We start from the raw sequence: 12129 nt of genomic DNA on the forward strand, positions 1-12129 counted from the left end.
ACAGCGAGGGGCCAATGGGAGCGTTGTATTCTGCTCTCCATTTTGGATTGGTTGTGTAGAGATAATAGTGTGAATCTGGGAGGCTGGATGCGAGCTGCGGAGTTTTTTTTATTTACTTTGTGTCGTTGTGAATGGTCCTCGACGTTTATACTCGGAATGCTTTAATTTATCCTGGTGACGTAAATCGATTTCAAGGTGGGAAATGTTACGTATTGTTCGTTTTTTCTGCCGCTATGTTCTCTGGCAGCTGTCCTTATGTATCGCCTACTGGTTTTGTACTTGAATATGTAATTTAAAATTATGTTTTACTTTTTACATTCTTTGGGAGATGTATATTTTTGGGCTTGTATTCTTATTTTGAAATCCATATTTGATTGAACTTTTCTTTGGTTGATTCTTTCTATTTTATGTAAGCTCTCGCTGAACATTTGTCATTTCAGACATCGGTGTTATTGTCATAATTAGGTACCTACTTACTAGGTATATGGCATCGAAGTATGTTCGTTTTATTCCTGGCCTTAGATCTTGTGTCAGAATAACAACATCGGGACTCGCGTCCAATTCTGCAATTTCGTGAACATATCACCCCTCAGTCGGCGGCTGTCAATGGATAATCGATTACTTACTCTTAAACATGAGGACACTTGACAGGATCTTCAACACTCAAACTTACCTATGTGAATTATTCAACCTTATGAAACTTATCTTCCTCGTTTTTCATTAAAAAATAGAATGAGTAGATTGACTAAGTACCTACATATGTAAGATGTCAAAATTATTGTTCGCGCTGGTATTTGTGTAAGTAAGAGTGTACCTACTATTTTCCCTGAATAATGTTAGGTGGTTACCTGTATTAGATGTCAAACTACCTATACCTAATTGTAACTATGTAGTTGCGTATTAGTCGATATGACTTGATAGAATTTTACATTATGAAATTACGGCAGAAGAAGAGTGGAAAATTGTGAAAATTATGACGATGAGTAGGTATGTACTTAGCTAAGTATTTGGAGTTTGATGGCAATAAGGTTTTTATAATTATAAATCTATAAGGTACTTAAATGGGTAAGTACTTTTATCCTATACCTACTGTTTTCATCAAAGTGTCCCTGTAGGTACTTATGCGACGGCTTCATCTAAATAGGAATGTGTTTCATCAGAGTTATGCCTGTGACTGGCATCATCTCGCTCTGCCTTTGCAAAAAGCTCGACAGTTATTAAATGCCACTTCCTTTTCGACATTCTGCATTTACTTATTAAAAGTTAACATTAAAAATCAATAGAATTCTTCCCTTCCTCCGAGCCTTTTTCCCAAACTATGTTGGGGTCGACTTCCAGTCTAACCGGATGTAGCTGAGTATCCTCCTCAACCCAGTTACCCGGGCAATCCAATACCCCTTGGTCAGACTTACTGGCTTCTGACTACCCGTTACGACTGCCAAGGATGTTCATTGTTCAATGACAGCCGGGACCTACAGTTTAACGTGCCATCCGAAACACAGTCAATGGTGTCAAAATCAATAGAGTGTGGTGGGTTAAAAATCAATAGAATTGGTGAGGAAAAAATTGCTCAAATTAAAAATAAGCTCTACATTCAGAGAAATGTAAGTTAAGTGCTTATCTATAAAAGAGATATTACGGATAGAGCCTAGTGGAGAGGAATGATAAATAAGATGACTGGACAACCAATTGGATAGGTCCTATACTATAACATGCAAAGAAGAATAACTATGCTTTTCTATACTTACTGAATTTACCATAACTGCTATGGACCTAGGTAAAATGTCTACATCTGCTTCAGCCGTCGGGAAATCAGAAAAGATACCTTCTAACACCACTAAACTAATCATCGTTTACCCCCGTGTTATTTCAGTAAATGAATACCTGTACCTATATTTATTTAATAGTTTATGTACACAGTTACACACAGAACACAGACAAGAAGAAAAATAGAACAAATAGTACAAAGGCACAGCTTATTCCATATGAAATCCCTTCCAGACTCGTTATGGGAGAGATAGAATAAAAAATAGATAAGTACTTATAGTAGTTGTAATACGTTTCTTGACTTTCAAAACAGACAAGACTTAATGCTAAAACCTGCACCTGTTTCAGGTAGTATACTAACATACATTACTGTCTAAACAATCTAAACATAGCATGATTTATGAACATGAGAACTGGTTGACGGCTGACACGGCGCCTACACTTTGTTCTTCAACATTATTCTTGTTTCTGCTCTTAATGTTATGCATAAATAGATATACCTATAGCGTATAGAAGTTGAACAGATATTGATTTATTATTTTTTTGTGGGAAATTATGCATTACCTATTGCTCTATTTTGTTTAGAAAAGTAATACTTCACTGTGTTTTATCGGCTGCAACGCGGAATTTATTCTTCATCGGAGAAAAAATTTGGAATGGAAAACTAATGACTTTACATGGTGGTACATTCTAATGATGGCACATCTACTTATACTTACTGAGTTGTATGGGTATTCCGAATCACAAATTGATGCCTCACTGCTGCATGCTTTTGTTTATGAAAGAAACGTAGATTAAAGAAAACTTTAAAAGACAGCGCTTATCTTTAAAAAAAGGCCATAACCGTTTTTCCAAAAACAAGGAGGATTCGATCGCCCAATTTTTCCACAAGACTATAAAAAACAACCTCCACAGTTGCTTTCCTAATCCCGCAAAAATATGTATTTAAATAATTTATTTTAATTCCGCAGCAAAAGACATTACATTCAATGTTTAAAAAATACAACATTCTGGCGACAGTTGTTCAGTGAAGGTGCATTTACCACAACCATGTTTGCGGTCTTCATCGACCTTATCTATAAGGTCATAAGATAGGTATTTCATTGAATAGTACGTGGATAAAATTGTGAATATTATAATGAGGTTGGACGTGTTAATGCACAAGACGAGACAGATAACGCATTATGGGTGTAACGGGGTATAAAAAATGAGTGGGGAAAGTTCGTTATAATTTTATTTATCGTTAAATAATAATAACAATCGTACATTCCTGATTATAATTCATGCGATTCTAGAAAAAATAAGATAAATAGGTATACCTAATACCTACCTACTAATGAAGATGGAGTGTATAAGAACGGCCAGATAAAAGTTAAATTCCGATAGGTAAGTGTTTGTCTTAATTCCTGGCTCTGTGGGATGATAAAAATGGCCTCCAAAAATCGATCATTCGTCTAAAATCTTTATCAGAAAAAATATCTTAACTAAATCTCTAATTAGCTCTTGAAAAACACATAAACAACCAAATCAATAAAAAGAAATTGCGTCAAACAGTCAAATTTATCAAAAAAAATTATCGAGTCTAACCCAACCCTATTCCGCGCTTATTTTCAATTAAGTTATCGAGTGTTCCTTCCTTTTCTATCTTATGAAGCTGATTTATTTCTGTCTCGGTCTTGCTGTTGAACGGAAGCAATGGAGTTGATCTGATGATTAATGGCGCTGGGGTAGCCTCGCGGCCATTGTGGTGATATGGTATAATGTGGTCGCTGGCCATTAGTGCAGGATAAAGAGAGATTAACTTGTTATTCAGATTGTTTAAGAAAATGTTGGATTTGTCTTCGTCTTGTTTGTGAATTACCTATGTAGGCTTAGGCACCTATCCGTTGTCTTTATACTTCATAATATTATAACGTACCTACCTATATCGCATTGAGTTTTGGATCTTTTCTTAACTTACTATTACAGCAATGTTATGAACAGATAGAAAATAGCGAATTAAAAAAAAAAAAAACTTGGTTTGTCTAACTTTGCTGCATCGCACCGTCTCGCGTCGTCCCTGCTTTGCTGCTATTGCTGAAGTTCTTTTTGCGCTGCTTTTCTTCTTCTACTTTTTTTGGGTAAGCCTAAATTGATTTGTGTATCATTCAAAATATCATCGCTCAAAAATAAAGTTACTCTTTTAGTGCACCACTTAAACCATCTAAAAGTTATGATAAACACGAAATGATTCGTGTGTATAAAACGAGAAGTTTATAAGCTTACGTTAAAAGCACGACATGCTCCCTGCATCAACATTATTATAATAATATTATAAAAAATCTGACCGCACTGGACAACTCAGCTCCATTATTAATCAAACGACACGTCAAAACACTATGATATCGTTATTCAATTATAACCCTTTCTTTTCAATACACAGTTCTACAAAGTTGGATTTTAAATCCATCACACTAAGTCCAAAATCCTTTGAAAACTTGCCAGGGCTTTACAACTTTTTGACAGTGAAGTGGAGGTGACAGCGTAAACGAAAATCGACCCTATGACTATCACGTGAAAGTTGAATGTCGTATTAATGAAAAATGGTGAATTTAAATAGCATGTCAAGCGATAGGGCATTGTTTTTGTGTAGTAATATGAAGACATCGAGTGTCAGCCGAGCCTCATTGTCCGAAAGATAAAGATTAGCTTTAATGTGCTCTCGTCGAGTTTTTGTACGATAAAGTTTGACATTAAGAGGTGGAAAGTATGAATTTATCAGTCCGTGGTACTGAGTGGCCTAAATTCTTTGATTAAAATTTACATACTTAGTACCTATGGTACCTAACCACTTACAGGTGTACCTACTGTATTTTGATTTTGATTCTTAGCACAGTGCGTTTAAACTCTCTCTTAATTTTTGCATCTTATTAATTTAAAATGTGCCTACTTTCATGACCAGAAAATAACAATTACAACTACGGTTGCTCTCTATCGATATATTCTTCGTCCTAATACCGTCACCTACCCTAGTAGTCATAATTTTTGTGAACTTTAACCAAAAAAAAAAAAAACTAGGTACTTTCGAAACGTCCTATTTCAAGGCTGAAAACATAATTTTCATTGAACAGGTCAGTGACTTTGAAGTCGATATCTCGATAAAGGTATGTACCTACACAATATTTGCCAATTAAAGAAACAGACATTTTTTCTACCTGTATGTCCGTGAACTTGTTTTTGATTTTCGAGCATTCTACACAATAACAGACAGAAAGATGCAGATAATCTTTCTTTATCGAATTTATAAAGATGAAAATAGCTTAATCTATTTCTAGTATTTTCTAGTCCTCGCCTATTTCTTTTCGTGCCTATGAATTTTTAAATTACTTTGCAAACCAATTGGAAATTATTCGCGACTTTCACGCAGCAGTCGTGGCCGAGCGGTTAAGGCGTCTGACTAGAAATCAGATTCCCTCTGGGAGCGTAGGTTCGAATCCTACCGACTGCGAACTCTTTTTGGTATCTTCAAATTTTACTTTAACACTTCTCAAAGTAGCAAATTCTTCTTCTTGCGGAGTCGTAATATCATCATTTAGACTCTCTTCTTTTAGAAAGATACTTAGTAAAATTATAAAGGCAGCCTTTGTTTTACAGGAACCTAGAAACTCTTTCAAACCAACATGCAAGGTTTAGCCCTGAAGGGCCAATCTGGTTATATCGAACTTTTAACTCCATTATTCTGATCGTGAACTTGAAACTGAGCCTAATTCCCAATTATGATTTCTGGATCACTTTAATTGGTGTCCATATGACGCATGACATTTTACCTTCAATATGAACATGTTGACATTTTTAGATAGGTAGTTATATTATGTATTTTTGTATTATGTCATTTGATTGACAACAAGTTACGTAACAGTACCGTGTTAACTAATATCATGTAATCGTTGATTAATTGGCTGCAAGCAATTAATTATCCGTTAGGTTGGTGACTCACCGTCGGACTACTATGGCGAATATTTAGGAGACTTTATTACTTGCTATCAATTAGAAATACATGAAAACTTCTATAGGATGCTAGCTTATTCAATCTTATCTTCTAAATGGTCACCAATAGGTCTAGTAACAGTAGCGAATTTACAATGTAGTAAGAGTAACAATTGCTAAGGTTCCATAGGACTAATAGGCCTCCGCTCCTCCGTTTTTCTGCGGCAAATAAAAGGTTCTTTCTTGTTTCTTTCTTTCTCCTAGGACTTACTTTGCCCAACTCCACGGTTTCTTAATCCGGGACTGTTAAGAAAAAAAAATTGCATTACAATATACATATCTACTACAACCGAAAAATGCTTTTCTTTATGTTTGATTACTTCATGTACCTAAGCCATATTTAAAGGTACACATATATTTATTGAAACCAGAAGTCACAATATAACAACTATCATTAACCTATGACGTAATTAATAAAAAATCTCTCAATATTCAAATCAAACCACAAATAAAGCCAATTTTGCGGTTACATTAAAATCTAAACAAATACAAGGCAACCACACTCCCGTCACGACAACCGTCATCAGACATATCGACAACATCTCATAAAGTGTCAATTACTGGTCTCGTGCAACCAGCCTAATGCTAAACCACTGTCAAATCAATTAGCCGCTAATTAATCACGCGGGCTCCGTCACGCCGCGCTGACAGCGCCCGTCACTGTGACAGCTCGCGTTTTGACAGCTGTCACTTTGACATCTTGAAGCGTAGTTGTGGTTCAAGGGTGGAGTTGGTGGCAATGGAATTTGTTTAACTTCCTTGTTGGGAACTAGATCCGCTTTGGATGCCTTCTTGTCAGATACAGTTCAAATTCTGTTAGGGCTGCAGATTCTTTGGTATTTTAATGGTATCCCGTCTCGTGGCAAGAATTGACAGGAATGTGTCAACTGTGTTACTGGTATCATCTCAATCTTTAGATAGAGCGATAGTGATTAATGATCTGACTGTCGTTAACATCGACTTTAAAATCTGTTTGTGAGTCATAGTCGCCAAAAGTTCTGTTTTATATCATCAATTTTGTTTATTTTTTCTTTACTCTTTTTTGTTTCTGTTTCATGACTGAAAATTCAATGTCGCCTAATATGGGCTCAATAAACACCTTCCCACGTTTATTAAGTTATAATTACAGGGTACCGCCACGATATCAGATAAGGGAAGGTGTAGGACAATATTTGTTTATCGATCGCTGTGAAACAATCACCCTTTGTATTAGCGGTGAGATTAAGGAGTCTTATGTACCATAAATCAGGAATAGTGTTTTGTGACGAATTTTGATTATAAATCAAAAATCTTTCTTCTAAGCTTGAACAGCTGAACCGTTTGAGATGAATTAGGCACACTGCGCTATGGTGAATACGGAGACAGGTTACTTTTTCTCCAATGCAGTATGTAGCTCTAAAATCCATCAAATTAATACTTCGAAGTCTAGATCTAGATTGTTTTCATAGACCTCAAAAAATTATGAGACGTCTTTAACGATACTTTAACCCTGTGAGTTCCCATCACCAATTAACACTTTTATTCTTTTGCTAAAGCTGCAGAAAACTAACCGTTCCTACCAATTACTTACCCCCAAGTTTTCCTCCGAAGCCTTCACAAGTTCCGTGTGAAACAACACCCGTACCCCTGTGCTCAACTGGGTCCGCAGCCCTGACTGCGAGCAAGACGGATGGTCCCGCTGGGGCGAAGTCCCGGGGGACAGTCACGGAACTTACCTCACATTTTTAGACTAAGGAATCTGCGACGGTGGTGGGTCTGTGTGGTTATTAACATTGTTGTGTATTTATGTTATGGACCATGTGATTAATTCGGGCACTATTTATAATGCCCGAGCATTATGAATAATGTCTAGCTTTATCGGGCCAAGTGATTAATAACTATCTTAACTTCATTATTTATCACATTGCACGGGCATTATTATATTGCTACATGATAGTTGGGCAATTTGATAATAAAGCTTTATTTTATGCGGTGCGAGGGTGGCAGTTGTTCTAATAAATAAATCCTGTTACTTGCTACATATGTTATGATTATTGTTTTAAATTATATGTTCTATTTTAATGGGAAATTATAAGTCTAGCCACAAAATTATTAATTGGACAATTGTCATCTAATTTACTAACTCGGCCTCGTTTTTCTTGGCTCGTTTTTTTATGGCAGAATTTAATTTGGAATCAAAACATTGTATTAAAAACTGAACTTAGTGACGAAAACGAATCGCTGCAAGACCGACTCCACGTAGTCTTGTCTGCCCTACCCCTAGAGTGCAATTCAAAACCGCGTAGGCACGAAGGGGCGAGGCGGCCTGCGAGCTGAGGCGCAGGTAGTTTTAACGCTCGCCGCCGCGGCTGAGGCTGGCCGGCCGAGCCGGCCAGCAAGCCGAAGCTGCGGTGGTGAGCGTGAAAACCATCTGCGACGATAAGCTCGCATGGGACCGCCGGAGCCCCGCAGCGCCGGAGCCGTGACAGAAGCCATGCTTGCTGCATGTTGCATGCTCACTTCTATGCTCTGTCAATTGATATGGGATGTGTTATATTTAGTTTATTTTAAGATAAATGTCAATAACAATAAAAAAATTAAATTAAATATGTTTGTATTACTTTGCCCAAAAGGTCACGGGCAATATGTATAGTGCCCGGTCAATTTGATTGTTTGAATAATTATTATCAAATTGCACTCTCATATTGGGCATTATTCATAATGACCGGGCATTATGTATACTGCCCAATTTATCACTTGGTCCATAACATTTATAATCTGGGACTGATACATTTTTTAATGTTAGCTGCTCTCATTAGGTAACTGTCTTGAATTTTATTGCTAGGAATTCTTCCCTTCTGAAGGTAAAATATTAATGATAACTGTGCTATAAATAACAACAATAAAATGTTAAGGTGGAATTGAAAGTAGGAAGAATGAAAAATAAAGTTTCGCGCAAGTTTCCGTCGGCTTTCGTAGCGATAGTAAACAGAACCATATAGGTAGTTTAATCTCTACGGATAGTCATATTTATCACACCGTCCATTTGACGTAATTTGTTTCCAAATAGTTTAGATGGATTTAGTTATTATGTTAACAGCTTTGAATCCCGTTCATTTATTTATAATCATCCGTTTGATCTTTCCTATGACGAGTCTGTTCATCTTTACCCCTAAGATATTTTACTAATTACAAAAACACGACCAACTTCACGACCTTCAGCAAAATTATGACGCAGAGCAAAATCAGCCGTTACCGCAGACTCCGAATGTTTACATCCTGAGGTATCTTTGTTAGCATCTGACGAAGACGATCCATCTACTCAAGTGGCATCTCCACGTGTAAAGCAGTTTACTATATTTATGTATACTTGTGGTGCAAACAGACAAACGGAAGTACGTCACCCGATAGCGAGCTAGTTGCTGATAACACGGCTATTCTAACTTAACTAGATGGGTTCGACGACTTGAGATCATGGTGATATCTTGCTTCTAGGTTTAGCTAACTAGGTACCTATGTATCTTCTTCTGATTTTTTGCAGAACCTGCAATTTGCAGCCCACATGAAAAGAGACACACTTCCAAATAAGACGCAACTTTGTGTGTCGTTCGAAACATAAGTCCTAAGTCTTTGCCTAATAAATAGCCTTTTCCCAAACTACCTACTCAGATAGGCTAGTCGTTCGATGTAAAATACACTTAAAGGTTTTATTAAAAATTGCAATCTAATCATTACATTATCTCTGAATTTACCTCCTAGGATTCCGTTGAATAACATTAGTTTTACCTATTATTAGTAAAGATAATAATCTGGTTCTCACGTGACTTAAATTAGACGAATTTTATCAAAAACCAGAAACATATCTATAATGCTTTTACAATCGGTTTTCCTATAATTAAAATTAATGTTTAAAATACTGTTTTTAGTTAAATTTTCCTGTCCTTCAAGCTAGGCGCCATTTTTAGAACTATCTCTATCAGTTTCTTCGATAACTGCTACCTACCTACTAGGAGATAATTATTTTGATTTTTATTACTTACCTACCCGACGCTTCTTCGATAGTTTATCGTAATCTTTCAAGTATTTTCGATCCAGATTATTATTTTTTTGAAGAGGTTTCCTGTGTCTCGTTAAAATTTCACTAGATCCAGTTTATTTTATTTGTCAGTAAATACCTACTTCATGTGTATCTAATCTACTTCAGTAAAATAAAATTTTGTTCACAAAGTTTTCTGTTGACATTGCTCATTATTTTTTTCTTCTCGTTGAATCTGGAGTAAATCTATATGCGGGCATATACCTAGATTTATTATTATTGTCATACAAAATCTGGTTACAGACGATAGACATGACGAATTTAGCTTTAAATTCATTATTGATGACGAATTTTGAGACATGATTATAAAGGATGACGATAATAATTTTGACGACAATACACATACAAAAAGTATGTACCTACACATATCTTAGTAAAATCGATGTAAACGATATTACAGTCGTCATAGATACTAGAATTAGAATAGGCAACAAAACATTTAAATAACGATACATCATTTCAGAATCACGACTGAGATTTAGCTTTATCTAAAACTTTAGTATCAACATTGTAAATTAGGACGACAAGTCAAGTGCTGCTCACAGTAAAAATATCAATTTAATAACAAAAATAAATATTGCTTACGTCACTAGCCGATACACTGATAAATGATAACATTTTGGAATTTCATAAATCGAACGTTTTATATTATCAGTACAAAAACAGAGCTTATCATATCAGTGTCGTTTGGTATATTAAAATTGTCGCTTTTAAATATTTTCACTTATTTTATTTCTTTGTTGAGCTACTCGGATACGATTCCTTAGATGCACTACTAGCTGTTGCCCGTAGCCCGGGAGAAATACTTTGAGCTGGATAAAGAGCAGCCGATGTCCTTTCTGCGGCTCTAAACTAAAACTGTACAAAACATCATCATTGAAATCGGTTCAATCGTTTTAGCATGAAAGTCTGATAGATTGATAAAGATTTTTCAAATAGTTTAGAGTTGCAATGGTTCTGGTGGTGATAGAATTCTGAAAGAGAGCATTTATCAGACTTCTGCATCAAATATTGAGAAATCTTTACAACACGACTGGGCTAAATAAAACGTACATATTAGGGTGATCCTCAAATTCTGGAGTGGTAACTTCCTTAGTTGCAATAATAGCAATTTGATAAATTGTGCAGATACACTCAAAGAAACATGATTTCATGATAAGGATAAATATATCGATTCTGATCTTGACGTCGTTAAATCAAAACGATCTTATCGACTTCGCTATTGAAAATCGTTTTCAGTTGCACCAGTAAACTAATTATTTTCTCATTGCAAACATTATCAAAAGTACATAATTTGTCTATCCTTACTCAAATCTTAAATCCAAAAGTACTGCTTCTCTCAATTTCACTCCAAACTACTGAATGTTCGATACGCATGTAGTCTGAAGCCTGTAATTCCGTCTTTAAGTGTGTTTATTGTCCTTTCTCATGTGACATTGATTCTCTTGTGTACTTCTAAGCTTGATCTTTCTAGAACACCTGAATTCTTAACCCCTTAACATTTAATTTAATGTACCTGTCTTGGTCTATCAGTAATATCTCAACAGGTCCCAAATTGATGATCTTCAGCACCTAATATAATTGACAGTTCTATATCAAAGCCTTGCAATTACAATACCGTGTCGAAATAATTACTGTCCCCTGTTCACATTTCTATCACTTATACGCTTTTGCAAATATTCATTTACCATTCCTTCACGCTAAATTGGATCTTGATACTTCGACATAAGGTTGATGATATCATTTTCGGGGATCGAAGATAATTTGGTATAGATACGGTGCTGTGTTCATATAATATATCATGTTTATCTATGAACAAACTCGGTAGCTGGCAATTATTTTAGATTTCGTTGAGTCCGTGGATTTTGGGCGAAGTGACAACAAAGCAACTTTATATTAAGAGTAGTACAACTAAAGCATTTGAACAAGCAATGAAATAGTTCCGAGAAATGAGTGAACTATGTATGTGATACCTAGAGAATTTGTTATAGATAGCAAAAAGCTATTTAATGCGACGGTATTGAAATTGCCATTTTAGGATAAGAAATTACAAGGCCTTAATACTACAATGTAATATTACTACTTACAAAAGAAAAATTGCAAAAGACTCATTTTGTTCAAACATTAATTATGTCACAGCAGACAAAAATGATCCTTTTACAACTACAGTTCACGATAAACAAACATAAATAGAACACGACTACCTACAATAATCCTTGGGCGTCACATGCGAAAACCAATATACAGCCATCTATCTGTCC

At 35.6% G+C, this 12129-nt stretch overlaps 1 non-coding gene across 1 annotated transcript; it reads left to right on the forward strand.

Annotated features, from left to right (window-relative positions):
- The first annotated feature begins 5172 nt into the window (after positions 1–5172).
- Positions 5173–5254, forward strand: Trnas-aga (transfer RNA serine (anticodon AGA)). Its single transcript has one exon. It is a non-coding gene; the product is annotated as a tRNA-Ser (tRNA).
- The last annotated feature ends 6875 nt before the right edge of the window (positions 5255–12129 follow it).

The sequence above is a fragment of the Helicoverpa armigera genome, chromosome 14 (genome assembly GCF_030705265.1).
Source record: "Helicoverpa armigera isolate CAAS_96S chromosome 14, ASM3070526v1, whole genome shotgun sequence".
In the NCBI taxonomy this organism is placed as follows: domain Eukaryota; kingdom Metazoa; phylum Arthropoda; class Insecta; order Lepidoptera; family Noctuidae; genus Helicoverpa; species Helicoverpa armigera.